Genomic DNA, 14,834 nt, shown 5'->3' on the forward strand with positions numbered 1-14,834 from the left:
AAATTCATAGTTGAAGCTCTAAACCACCCCCCACACCCCCCACCCTGGCCCTCCAGAAGCTTAGAATATGACTCTGTTTGGAGATAACGCCTTTAAAGAGGTAATCAAAGTTAAATGAGGTCATAAGGGTGGGGCCCTAATCCAATATGAATGGTGTCCTTATAAAAAGAAGAGACACCAGGGATGCAAACACACAGGAAAAAGAGCATATAAGGACACAGCAAATACATGGCCATTTGCAAGCCAAGGAGAGCCTCAACCCAGCTGGCACTTTGATCTTGGACTTCTAGCCTCCAGAACTATGAGAAAATTAATTTCTGTTGATTAAGTCACCAGTATGTGGCATTTTGTTTCGGTAGTCTCAACAATCCAATGCAGAGAGCAAGCTTATTGGTCCATGTGAGATTTTGATAAATGTTTTTACTTTTCAACCCTAGGGTGACAATTACTATAGGGACAGGTATTTGTACTCTCACTCCAAATCTGAAGGCAAACCACTGAGGCTTATAAAGTGGTAAATTTGGGGATAAGTGTAAGAAACATTAGTATGTATGTGTGTGTGTGTGCGTGTAATATACATACTGTGAGACTCTACACACACACACACACACACACACACACACACTACATTTCCACTCTCAATAGAAAATACAGTTAGAGAGGGACCCACCCCAGCTCCACAGCACAGATCCACAGATTCATCTGAATTCTGTGAGACTAGCTCTCATTACGGCACAGCACTGAGCACGGAACTGAGAAGCACGCATTGACCACTACTGTAGACTCAGCTTGTCACAGCTTCAATGAAACCCAGTTAAAGTATGAGATCCTTGGCTGAATCTCTGATGGAGGATGGTAAGAAAATGCACTAAGCAGATTCAAGCAGGAAGAGCTGTCAAAAAGGAGTGAAAAGGAAACCGAGGAAGTGAAATGTAAATGTTCAAATATTAGGAAGATAATTAAACAATTATTTAATGATGTGAAGGTATATCATTGACTGTTTCTGAAAAACCTATGGCTTTGAAAAACCTATGGTTCTGAAAAACATGCTTCTCTACAGTGTTATCTTGCCTTGGCTCTGGGGAGCATATTTTGACCCTCAAAAGTTGAGACAAGAGTAATATGTCTCCCCATTTGATAATAACCATATTACAAAAAGTGTTTGCACTTTGAGGGCCCAAAACATTTTTCTCTTCTTATTTCTTATCTGCATCACAATCCATTAACCTCAATGAGAAATATTTTATCTCCAAAGTGCATTCCTAGAATGTCCCCAGCATGTTCCAGAGTAAGGGTCAAACACCAAGATGGCCACCCTGCTGAGAGCTCCCTCTGAGTGACCATGAGATGGCCATCCTCCCCCCTGCCCCACCATTCAATCATACAGATAGACAACCACTCCTCACATGGCAAAATAAGCTGTATTGACCAAGACATTTTCATGAGACCATTTGTTGTGGTGAGTAAGTTTGGACATCTCTGCCCACGCCCATATGCATTGATTTATCTCCTGCCAAAACAGTTTTTAATCATCCTATCCAGCCTTTCTAAATGTGACCCCCATCTCCCAAATCTGGAACAAGATTCGGTAATGTTGGCAAAATAGTAACTGAGACTGGGATAGGGAAAATCCCTTTCAACCTTCCCACCGCTTGTACAAGCTATTGCTAGCATAGACCTCGCAAAATCTCCCTTCTTCTTTTGTACTTCTAGAGAATATGAAAGGGATTAGGTCAGGAGTTACAGATATGATTCAAAAGAACTCATTTTTGAAAGTATATGTTGCTGTTGGACTTTGCTTTGTTTGTCGATGAGTAGGTGGCAGAAGCCTTTTCAAGAGTGTTTGTCATGTACATTTGGATTCTGAGCAGCTACTGGTCTATTTCCCAAAGGACAAGCTAGCCCATAGAGGTCAGTGGAGAGAGAGTGAGCATGAAACCTGGATCAGATAACAAAAGCAGATGTGGCTGATGGCGCTGGGCAAGGCGGGCGTTAATAAGCCCGCATGCACCTGGGGTTCTGTCAGACAGGAATGTATGACATAATTGTTTCTGCCTCTAATGATCTAGTGATGTGGGAGACATGAGAATACTAAAACAAGACAGAAAAATGGAAACTCATTTCTAGCAGCTGCCAAACAAAATGGGATGTAAAATAGGAGAGAAGTATATTGAAATGTTCACAAGGTTCACTTCACCAGAATGAAACTTTACCTCTCACAGATGTCAAATCCTCCCCTCTTTTTCATGCATAAGTCCCCTCCCATTCCCCATCAAACTGTTGCTCCCCGCGTTCTTTCTGCATCCTTTGCTGTCATTCTATTCCCACATCACTGTCACTTTGCCTCTCTCGCTTCTTAATTTCCTTCATTCTTTCTATTCCTTTCTCTCCTCTCCATTATCCTGTCACAAACATGCTCTTATAGTTTCTATCACTCTCTCTCTCTCTCTCTCCTTCACACACACACACACACACACACACACACACACACACCCTTCTCATTCATTAGTAATTAACCTGAGAACCACATCTCCTATGCCCAGCAGCTGAATGGAGCTGTAAAAATGCTCCCTTTGAGAATCACCCAGAGATGACGGGGGCTGCAGGTGGGCGGTACGGTAGGCGCTGCTTGCGATGCTAGCACCCGCCACGAGGGGACAGAGGTGCGCTCCCACGGCCGAGCGCCCCCGCCGAGCACACCCCAGAGTGCTCGGGGAGGCGGGCTCGGAAGGTCGCCTCTCGGGCGAGCACAGCTGGGCGCTGCGAATAAGCAAGCGATTCCTGATGAGTGCGGGCGGGGTGAATTCCGCCTCGGGCTAGTACAGATATATCATTTCCAGAAACAAAGGCGTGAGTCACGCTGCCTCTGATAAGGGAAGGAAAAGAGGCAGAGCTGGGCGAGCCCGCTGGGCGCCCCCGCAGTCGTGCGTGTCCCCGACGTAATTGTTTGCTGCCCTCAGTCTGGGCCCCTGTGGCCCCCGCACCCATTCGCGCTGCCTCTAGTCCCCCTCCCCTGGTAGCTGGACGTTTCACCCCTGTCGCCAGGTCAGGAGGAGTCTAAAAGGCGGCGTTGTGTGTTTGGCCACCTGGGGCCAGGCAGTGATGGACCAGCCTACAATGTGTGTGTGTGTGTGTGTGTGTGTGTGTGTGTGTGTGTGTGTGTGTTGCAGGAGAAGATTGATTTGCAGCCCACAGGGGCCAGCCAGGCGAGCAGCCCTGCTTTGCGAGTGCCGCTGTGAGCAGTGACAGTTTGGAGAACTGGACGACAGGTGGCGGTAACGCCACCTGTCAACCTACAGGCTCCTCGTAGCTGGAATTGGAGCTCTGTGAAAGCGTCATAGGTCAGCCCCCGACACACACACACACACACACACAAACACACACGCACTCCTGGTGCCCTGCTGGGATTCCACTCCTTCTAAAATATTCCAAAATAGGGTGGAGAGGGGTAATACCATTAATGAAATAGTAATAATAAACATTTATTGAGAGCTAACTATGTGCCAAGCATGTACTGCTTTTACGTGAACGGCAGTAAAATAATAACTAATAGTAATATGCCAACAAAACGTTGATTGAGAAATTAATTCTATCTTATTTCCGTGGTTTCAGGTTGAGAGTATGAGAGGTATTTTTTCCCTGCCAAGAAGGTAGTTAGGTCTGGGGTCTTCCTACCTCCGGAGGAGCTAGAAGCCTTACTTATTTACTTTTAGAGAAGCTAGGGTTATTTGGCTACCTTTAGGCGAGATTCAGCCTCCAGAGTTTCCTCCAGAACATATTTTTGTAATGGAAATTTTCATGAAACCACCCAGATTTATAGCTTCCCTTGAACAAGCAGAACATCTTCAGACACTGGTCCTAAAAAGGCAACCATCGGTGGGAACCGAGGAGCAGGGTCAAGTTTGCCACAGTACCTGCCTCACCCTATTGTCTTACACTCAGCTTTTCACCTGCATGGCCTTGTGAGGCATCTGAACATGAGACTCCTGGTGTACTCAGGGATCATAAAAGCTGAGAACTGAGCTACCAGAGAAGAAGGAGCCTCGATGAGGAGACTCCTTTCTCATGAAGAGAAAGGGAATGGCTGATCTGAGGACTGAGTTGGTTTCAGGAGCCTGGGAAGTACAGCCTGATAAAGGGTATCACAAACAGATCAGCACTCTGCTTCCACACAGTGCCCACCATGTGAGCTGGATCAAGGAGATGAACAGGGATCACCTACAAGAAACCTCTTTAGGGAGGCCCCTGATCCCCTGGGATTCTTGTATGATCCCAAGGGAGGTGGAAAGAACCCCCTCCCAAAAAAATGATGGAGGAAAGTTTACTTGCCAATTTTGATATGTGAGAGCTGAACCATCATTTAATTTGTCTTAGACAAATAAAGAAATGTAATTTTTTTCCAGCATCCATATATTTGTAACACTAATATTTACAGAGGGCTTCTTATGCTAAATTTGATTCTTATAATAACCCACTGAAGTGGACACCATTGTTATCCCCACTTTCTATCTACGTGGAGACCTAGATAAAATGCTCACAGCCATACGACTAGTAAATGGTGGTGCCCAGTCTTAAATGCAGATGAGTGTGTGACTCTAGTTCAGGAATCAGCAAACATTTTCCAGAACGGGCCACATAGTAGATCTATTATAGACTCTGTGGCCATATAGTCTCTGTTGCAGCTACTCAACTCTGTATTATTGCATGAAACAATGCATAAATGAATGAGGATATCTGTGTCCTAATTAAACTTTATTTATGAACACCGAAATGTGAATTTCTTGTCATTTCTACTTGTCACAAAATATTACTCTTAAAATTTTTTTCAACAATTAAAAAATGTAAAAGCCATTCTTAGCTTAGCTCTCAGGTCGTACAAAAACAGTCAGGGAAAAAAAAACAACAACAACAGACTAGATTTGGCTTGTAGTTCGTCAACTCCTCCCTAGGGTCTACACTAATCTATACACTTTGCAGGCACTCCCTGCCTAGTGGAGAAAAAACAAAGATATTTTCCCTACTCACATTTCAACAAGCATAAAAAACTGTCTGCTCCCTAAACGAGTAGCTCTTCAACTCCAACCCATCATTATATCAAGCTTATAATCCACGAGGGAGTATGATATATTAGAAAGAGCAGTGGACTTGATGTCAGAAAAGCTGGCTTCAAATTCTAAGCTGTGTGATTTTGAGCAAATGACCTAAGTTGTCAGAGGTTCAATGTCTTTATTTGACAATCGCAATGCTTGCCTCAAAGATTAACTATGGGCCATGCTCTAAATCAGAAAAGGCACCTGAAATACATAATATAGACAGGAAAATTCAGAATTTGGGGTGCCTAAACTTTATTCAATTTAGAGAACCTTATCTAAGAAAAAGAATATAAAATTTTTATTAAAGAAGTAGCCGCTGACAGGAAAAGTTTAGAATTTGGGGTGGCTAATCTTATTCCGTTTAGAAGACCCTATCTCAGGACAAAAATATACAATTTTTATTAAAAAAAGTTGCTGCTGAAAGTCAATGTTTATTTAGAATGAGAAGAAAATCCCAACAAATAATAGAAGCCTCCGACATTCAGATTGTTTTCTTCTGAGATTTCTTCAGGCAATTTACCAAAAATGTTTACATGCACAATTGTCCTAATTATGACTTGGCTTTCCCGTCCCATCAAAAGGTGCTAGAACCCCCAGCAACTCGCAGCATTCATAGGTGTCTGTGCATGTCAGAGGCCCTGAAGCTCAGTGTCACAGTGTGGTGGCAGCAATGGGAAAGTAGTAACACAGAGGGGAACTGATCAAATAAATAAACATATTGAGGGTAATGGGAGCTAAGTTTCTCATTGTCAGAGAAGGAAGGGGGGGATATTGAAAACAGAATGAACTCTACTGTGACAGGATGGAATCAGAGGTACTGGTGTGAACTCAATTTTCGATATAGGCAGATACAAATAGAGATGATAGATAAATAGATAGATAGATAGATGGGAGTAGATAAATGTAGTTATAAATGTACGCACATGTATGTGTGTGCACACAGCCATAATCCTAACACTGTCCTCTAAGAGCAGCAACAACATAAAGTAATGAGCTCACTTAGTTCCCGGAACTTGCTTTCTAAATACCATTCTCCAGTAAAAGGAACCGGGGTCCTTGGAGAGAGATAGCTGATTCCAGAATTGGGGCGGAGAAAGTATAAAATCAACCTGGAGCATTTTACTGTGTCAAAAAGGTTTTTTTAAACAAAAGCTCAAAGAACGGGAGAGATGTAGGAAAAGGTCAGAAGCCAGCTTGAAAGCAAAATATGGTCTAATGTGAACATTAAAATTAAGTATGATAGCAACAGATTACAAATCACTGAGTAAAATAGGTGAGTCCACACTGATATAAATAAATCAATGAATAAATTGACATTTTAATGAGGAGGGAGATATTTACATAGTTTCAAGGTAACCCTTATCCCACCTCTGCGACACCCACACACACCATGAATACTCACTAATCATAAAGGGAAAAGAGGAACTATGCAGTGGAGAAGTCTGGAAGACACTACTTTCATTAAGGGATCAAAGTGGACATCATCAGGAACGGGGCAAATCAAAATCATGGGCTCCTGGGCTTCCCTGGTGGCGCAGTGGTTGAGAGTCCGCCTGCCGATGCAGGGGACACGGGTTCGTGCCCGGGTCCGGGAAGATCCCACATGCCGCGGAGCGGCTGGGCCCGTGAGCCATGGCCGCTGAGCCTGCGCGTCCGGAGCCTGTGCTCCGCAACGGGAGAGGCCACAACAGTGAGAGGTCCGCGTACCGCAAAAAAAAAAAAAAAAAAAATCATGGGCTCCTGACAGGATGCAGAGAAGGAGCACAGCGTCACTTCTGTGATAAGCATAATCATGAGGAAACAGAGATAAGCCCAAATTGAGGCTTATCAAATGCTTGACCTACAGTCTTCAAAATTATCAAGGTCACGAACCAGGAAAGACTGAGGAACTATTCCAGATTGAAGGAAACTTGAAGAGACATCATCACTAAATGCAACACATGTTCTGAACTAAATCTTTTTCTATAAAAACCAATTTTAGGATAATTGGTGAAACTTGAGTGGGATCTGAAAATAGGATAGGTGTAAAGTAACAATGTTAATCCCTGATTTGATGATTATAGTGTGATTCTGCAGAATACTTTTTTTTTTTAAATATACAATAACGGACTCAGGGATTATGAAGCACTGTGCTGGTAACATTCTCTAATGACTCAGAGGAAAAAATAACTTTGTACTAAACTCAAAGTTTTCTGGAAACTTAAAAGTGTTGAAAAATTAAAGCTGCATATTAAGCATAAAAAGAAAACTATTAGATTATAAATTTCATGAGACCAGGAACTATGTCTTATATTTCTTTTGAATCCCTCATAGAAATTCATAGATCTGGACATATGGTAAGTATTCAACAAATGCTGTTGAATGGAAATTTATTGAATGAAATGGGCAATGGGACATTATTTAAAGTGTCAGACTACCATAAATGTGGCCTCTAGTATTTTTTAAGAACTAAGAAAGCATTTATACAGGGCAAACCATCTCTGCTTTATGGAGGCATAAGTAAAATTTGATGTTGAAAGCAAATAAAATGCACAACAAAATTAATGTACGTTAATTATGAAAATAAACATTTTTGTTTCTTAATGATTTGACATAGTAATAATCTGAGAAATACTAAAAAGGAATTTAAGTACTCTTTTTATAATTATTTCAATCCATAGAAAATTTTAGGCTTAAACATAGAGGTAAAAACATTGTGATCTGATACATAAATCAAAATGGTAGTGTAAAAAAATTAGTAATCTTTTATACTGTATAGAAATCCTAGCTATGCAGCACTGCACTATGTATTTATAAGTTATGGTTCTATTGGAGAAGCAGAACCACCATCAATGACACAGAATCAGGAATTTATTATACAGGTGATTAGTATGAATATTATCCCCATATATGTAATTATGGGAAGGAGTTAAGCAGTCCACTGTCTCTGCATCTGCTCTTGGGACTCAGCAGTTCAGGAAGGATAGATGTATGTGAAATGGGTTGAGCAGGGACAAACTGGGACCCTTGCCTGTTTTCTGTGGTCCCCATCAGAGTGACTTTCAGGATAAACCGAAGCTCTTCCTCACAGAGCTGTACACACACTTAGCCCAGGATTCAAAGAAGCTGAGCCAGCAGACCGGCACCAACCTGTGTGCTCTGTAACCACACCTGGGCCTGCACCCACCTTCAAAGCAGAAGGATGGCTGTGCTTCTCTTCTGCCTTCAAAATATCATACGCTTTTCTCTTGTGGCCAGCCATAACCTGGAAATGAGGGAATTCTTGGAAATGTGGTTCCGTCTTAGCCAAGCAGACATAGCACAAGGCCACCAGACATACATAGGAGTCTTTATGATTGTAGCATAAAGTTCACTGTATTTTTTGCTTGGGAGAAAGCAGTGCATTTTGAATATTCAAAAATAAATCACAGATCTATGGGCTCCAACAATATATTTTCCAGATACTTATCAGATTACTTTCCTAGTTTGGGGGCTATGGAGATTCAGTGGGAGAGAGATCAGGAAGGAGGAAAGTGCTCTAGGTGATTTCAGAGCATGGACTCCAGAGAGGATGACAGGCCAACTTGGATGGAGTCACATAGTCCAGGACTTTCAACGGAAATCAAGACAAGGATGGTTCATTAAGGTCCTACAAGATAAATACAATACCAGCTTCAGGAGCCATCCCAAAAAATAAGATGTAAGAAAAATTGCCTATTGCCATCTGTCTGGCATAAGTGGCAAATTCAGAAAAGGCCAGCCACCAAATGTGATGCTGAATGATGCTTAACATGTTGAAAATTGTACTTTAATTTTGTCCTTCACTCTAAACTTTCACAGTCTGCCCCTCTTCCAGATGTCTCCATTTCTGAACTGACCCTCGATCCACCCCATTTCTTAAGGCAAAAATCTAGGTGTCAATCCTGATTTCTCTCTTTCCTTCATCCCGTCAACTCACTTTGTCAATTCTATCACCAAAACACATCTTAAATATTTTCAACTCTGTTGCCACCTGCAAAACACAAGCCTGATCCACTGCTAGAGCTTTCTAACTGGTTTCCTGCTTCCATTTTTCCTTTTCTAATCCACTCTCTGTACCGCAGCCAAAATGCTAATAAAAAAGATGAATCTTACTAAGTATTCAGTTCATAATATCTATATTTATGAGCACTAACCTGGGTGTCAACACGAGGTTTCTGAGCAGATCTAAATTACTGAGAGGAAAGGCGCTATGGCAGAAAATGCATGGGCTTTGGAGTCAGAGTCATGGGTTCAAATCTTTACTACTTACTTGCAAGGTAACCTTATATGGATGAGAATCCTGAGGCTCTTAGGAAAGGAGTGACTTGTCTAATGATATTAACGCCAATTTTATAGGATCTTTGTAAGAATAAAATGGAAAGTGTTCACCTAAATATCTGGGCCCTTCCATTCTTCCCATACCCATAGCCCTCTATCTCCAGTCCCTTACACACCACTGAAATAGTGATCCTTGAGTCCTCTGGGCTCTCAGCCTCACCCAGTTCAGCAATCGTTGACCATCTGCATATATTAAGAATTTTAATACACATGAAGGGCCTATATGCTACAATTCCAAGGCATGCGGTACATATTATCTAATGGAGTGGTCACGAAAAACAGATGCCTGCCTTTCTGGTTCCCTGCTCAAAGGATACCAAGGAACACTGTAAGCTGATACAAGCTGATACTCAAAGGCTGGACCTCACCCTGGGTTGATTATGAACTTGTTGTTTCCAACTTTCTGATTCAAAATTAAACACGTAAATAAATGGCCATAATCCAATCTGTCTCCCAGTGTTTCATATGAAATAAATACTTAAATAAAGGGTGAGTGGTTTGAAAGCATAATGTGCTGAATAGTGTAATGTGCTATGGGACCAGATCTTTATGAAGACATTAGAGGCAGAATTGGCCACAGGCCCAAAATGGGAACTATTCATCTTTCTCTAGATATAAAAACCATACTGTAATGCCCGTTCATTGGGATTTCAACACCAGTGGGCTCCAAACTTTAGATCATGTACCCAATCTAGAAAATAACTTGAGCATGAACCCTCACACACGTATATTTATATGTAGCTGCATTTCTGTACTAATGTGTTGTACATAATTTAAAATATAATTTAAAATGATAAATCTTTTTAAAAAGTGAAAGAAAAATATACAAATAGAAATTGTAGTATTTTCTTTTTGTGCTCGGTTGAATCAGCTGGTACTGTGCTACTTCAGAGACCACTGATTAACTGAATAGACCTATTTATTTTAAAATATTTTAACAGGTAGAAAGGTTAATCCTAAATGTTAGAAAATGTGCAATTAAACAAGGAAGTTACCCTGGGCTTTGGTATGACCAAGAAGGGATGAGAAAGGAACAGTGGATCTGTGACCTCTCTCGCCACCCCTACCTCTATTACCCACACTGCAGCTAGTACAGAAGGTACAAAAAAGGTAAGATGGGCAAAGACCGTACACCAATTCCCTTTGGACATAAGGTACTTTCTCTTTACATAACCAGACAATGAAAAGGGCACCTAGTTTGGAAAAATGGGCTAAGGACTGAATGATGATAAAAATGTGTGTCAGGACTGTGGCTACTCCCGCTGCTTTTGGACTTAAATGAAGCTGCAGGGCATGGCAGCACCTGGGTAACATAAATTGTAAGTGTGGGGTAACTACTACTCTCTGGGGCTAATTTTGACTAAGGGGAAACAAGGTGGAAAAGAGCCAGGAGATAAATCTCTTTTTTTTCCCTCAAGAGATTCTTCTGAATAGGTTTGGGCCAACCTACCCTGTCTAGAAGACATCCCACCCCACATGACCAAGCAATAGGCTATTTTCTTAAGAAGCATGGCTAGCTAGGTGGCATGCCACATTTGAGTGATGGGCTGGTCACCTTTGGAACCTCTCCCCACTTATAACTCTTATGCTGAAGTGTCACACCTAAGATCTGTACCAAGTGTCCCCACACCTCTAGACACACCCTTTGGACCAAGAAACACTTGACTCAAAGGTCATTTCTAACCTTTGAACACTGGACAGCTGCCTGTGACAGGTCAAAGAGAAGAGCTGGGTCAGGTTCCTTTCCTGGGATTTTGGGTTTGGGCAATTCAAGTGAATGATGTTTACCATCCGTGGATGCTGAGTGATTAACTCTGAGGGCTGGAGTAGCTGCTTTGGGCCATGGTGGAAAAACCTCCCCAGAGAGAAGAAAATACCGGATACAAAATGGAAATACAAATTGGTGGAGATGACAAGGTAAGCCCAGAGAAAGAGCTAGGTAAATCAGCTGCTTTTGTTTCTTTGCAGTTCCCAGATACATTTCCCACAAAGCCCAGCTGTTCTTTATTTCTCATATTTAAATTGTGGGAGTCTTCTCTGTATCCCTACATCATTTTCTTGTACCAGCGATATGGGTCTCTGTTCCCTCCAATGAACAGTGTCCCTGACTATAGCATGACTGCTGCCCAATAGCCATCACAAGCTTAGCTGAGAAGAGCAGGTAAAGCCTGATGGTTTGCAGTACATCCATTTCTCCAGACACTGTAAAACTCTGCCTCTGGATTAAATGAAGCCAACAGAGCCGCTAACTTGATGGATTTTGTATTACCAACCCCTTTCCAAGCCCTCTAGAGTAGCTTTTTCAACATTGTATCTGTTATGATATCACGAGTCTTTTTTTTTCTTGAGGGACTTTTTAAGAAGCAGCCCTACAGTATGCAGTGCCTCAAACATAAGAATATTGTTGAGGAATTTGTTCCTGATAATGTGGCATCCTTTTTGTAAAAACCCTCAGGAGAAATGTTTTTATAGTCTAAGAAATAAACCTACTCCTCGCTAAGAAAAACTTGTTTCCTAAGCCCTTATAGTGTTAGAATTTATATAAATGGATGCTAGAAAGCTTAGAATAGGAATCTGTTCTTGCATTAGTTTCATTTCTGATTCTAATTTATGTCCTGACACAGTGTTTAACTTTTCTCTTTCTCATTTGCTTCTAATTTATCTTATCTTGATGTATGGCATGTGTCCTTGAAGCCATCTTAAATCTTTCCTGGAGTAATGCAGATGTAACATAAAATATCCCTGATACTGATAACCCAGAAAGCAAAAACTGTGATGTTATTTATGATAATACACTTGAAAAAATTCGAATGGTTAAACTCACACAAACTATTGACTAATTTTTAATGTAAGACAAGCAATCTAATGTAACAAGTCCAATAAATTGGTTAGGTTTCAAAATTGTTGTATATGTCTACAGCAGAGAGTCATCAAAGGCACCACCCAGTACCCAGAGAGTCATTACAGAATAAACTCACGGAGAACATCAAGAACCTAGTGACAATCTGTCACAGTTTGTCTCTCATTGATCTGGAATTTTAACATCAGTCTGGGACTCTCATAAAGCATAACAGCATTCAGTAATAAAAAGGAGGCAATGTAGAATTATTTTTATCAATATAGCCTGGCTACAAAGCTGCATTCGCTAATAGAATTGAGTGGATATAGGAAGCCCTGTTAATGGCTAATCTGAGTACCCCTTTCTTTTTCTTTCCTAATGCTTAAGGGAAGGATCAAATTGACCTTTCTGAAGGCTCTCTAAATTCACAGCAGAACCAATGCTTTTTATATTTCCTGTCAATTTATTGACATCCCTCCCTGCTTTTCCAATTATCCTCTGTAAATTGTTCTCCTCTTTTCTGTCTATCACCATCTTAGAATTATTTAAATTCATGGTACCAGGAGAAGGAACTGTTCCTGGCCTCTAATTTTATTGCTACCTACCCATGGAGGACTGTACAGTAAAGGGAGGGAATCCTCACAGCTAATCCTATATTTTGTATCTGATTAAAGAAAAAAAAAATCCTGTTAACCTGTCAATGCCGCTACGTCCATATTTGAGGCCATCATTCTCCCTGATAAACCCTTTCCTTTCTTTTCCTATTTTTGATTGGAGACAATGGTAAAGAATGGGGAGGGAGAATCTGGCTAATAAGTTCCTGCGTCCTTTTCAGCCAAAGCAGCTCAAATTATGAGTATGATTTCATGAGAGGAGAAGAGAAAGTGGCCTCAGGGGGTAGAGTTTTGAAAACCACAAAGCTATGTATACAATGGCATGGAAAGAATCAATATGTTACCAATTCATAGAATCACAAAATTTCATGAGTGAGAGATGCCTTAGAGACTATCTAATGTCCTTTTACAGATGAAAATGCAAGCTCTAAAACGTATGACTTCTCCCCTCCCCCACCAAATCGCAATTGGTTGGAAACTGAAGAATACTAGGCACGTGGGAAAAGGTCCAACTTCTTCTGCAGAAAGTTCAAGGTATGGACGATCTATGCTCCTATGCCTTTTAAGCCTCATTTCTCCACACATACAGTCTACACACCAGTCTCACAGAATGCAACATGCACATTCAGACTTCTGAGACTTTGCTGATTCTGTTCCTTCAGCCAGGAACACTCTTCCCTCTTATTTCTGCCTATTAAAATCTAGCATCTGATTTAGATCAAATGTCCTCTTTTCTATGAACATGCTCCTGATTCCCCACTAAAATTATTCTGATTAGGGGAATAGAATGGTAGTTCTATTCCAATTAGAATGGTAGTTAAGAGCAGATCCTTTCTTGAGAGGAAACAAGATATTTTCATAGTCTCAAAGTACATCTCCCAAGATACTTATCAATTACAAAGGAAAAAAACAGTAATTTTATGGTAGGGAAGTCTAACAGACATCACCTTAGCCAAGTGCTCCAGAGTAACATCACTAATCATAAGATATATGGACTTTGTGTACCCCCTGAAATGATGTACTGAGAAGGATACACCATCACTTCTGTGATATTCATGTCCAAAAGGCATAACCTCCATTTACTTGTGAGAAAACAATAGACAGGCCAAAATTGAGAGACATTTTACAAAATAACCAAGCAGGACTCTTCAAAAGTGTCAAGTTCATGAAAGAAAAGGAAAGAATGAGAATCTGTCACAGATCGGAGGACACTAAGGAGACACAAAAACTAAAGGCAATATGTGATCCTGCATCCAATACTGGACCAGAAAAAGGACATTAGGGTAAACATTGCTTAAATCCTAATAAAGTCTGTAGTTTAGTTAATAATATTCTACCGACATTCATGTCCCAGTTTTTCATAAGAGTGCTATGGTTATGCAAGATGTTAACATTAGAGCAAGCCAAGAGAAGGGAATATGGAAACTCTTTGTACTATTTCAGCATCTTTTCTGTAAGTCTAAAATTATTTATAAATGAAAAGGTTTTAAAAATTTTTTTAAGAGGAAAAGCACATCCCCTAGAAGCTGTCTCCCTGTATGACCATGGGCAAGTTATACTTCTGGCTCTTGATTTTCTCATCCTTAAAACAGGGGTAGTCATAGTGTTTGCTCCACTGAATGGTTATGAGGATTAAATGAGTCAAAACATATTAGTGTCTTTAAGAATATGCCTAGCAATTAATAAGCTCAATAAGCTTTTGTTGTCTAATCATTTTGAGCAGCTATTCCCCGTTGCCACTTTTAGACCATTCTCCTTTCCTTCTCTCTGAAACTCCCCCAACTTTGAATCCCATGACATTAGGTTATAGCCTCCATTACCCTTTACATCTACCAACACCTAAGACATTTTCCTCTCCTTTCATGAGTGTTTGTACTCTTGGCTCATTGTAAATCTCTCTAATAATATGATTGCCTTTATTCTTCATGATTTCTTAATAAGCAATTAAAA

The sequence above is a fragment of the Orcinus orca genome, chromosome 5 (assembly GCF_937001465.1).
Source record: "Orcinus orca chromosome 5, mOrcOrc1.1, whole genome shotgun sequence".
In the NCBI taxonomy this organism is placed as follows: Eukaryota; Metazoa; Chordata; class Mammalia; order Artiodactyla; family Delphinidae; genus Orcinus; species Orcinus orca.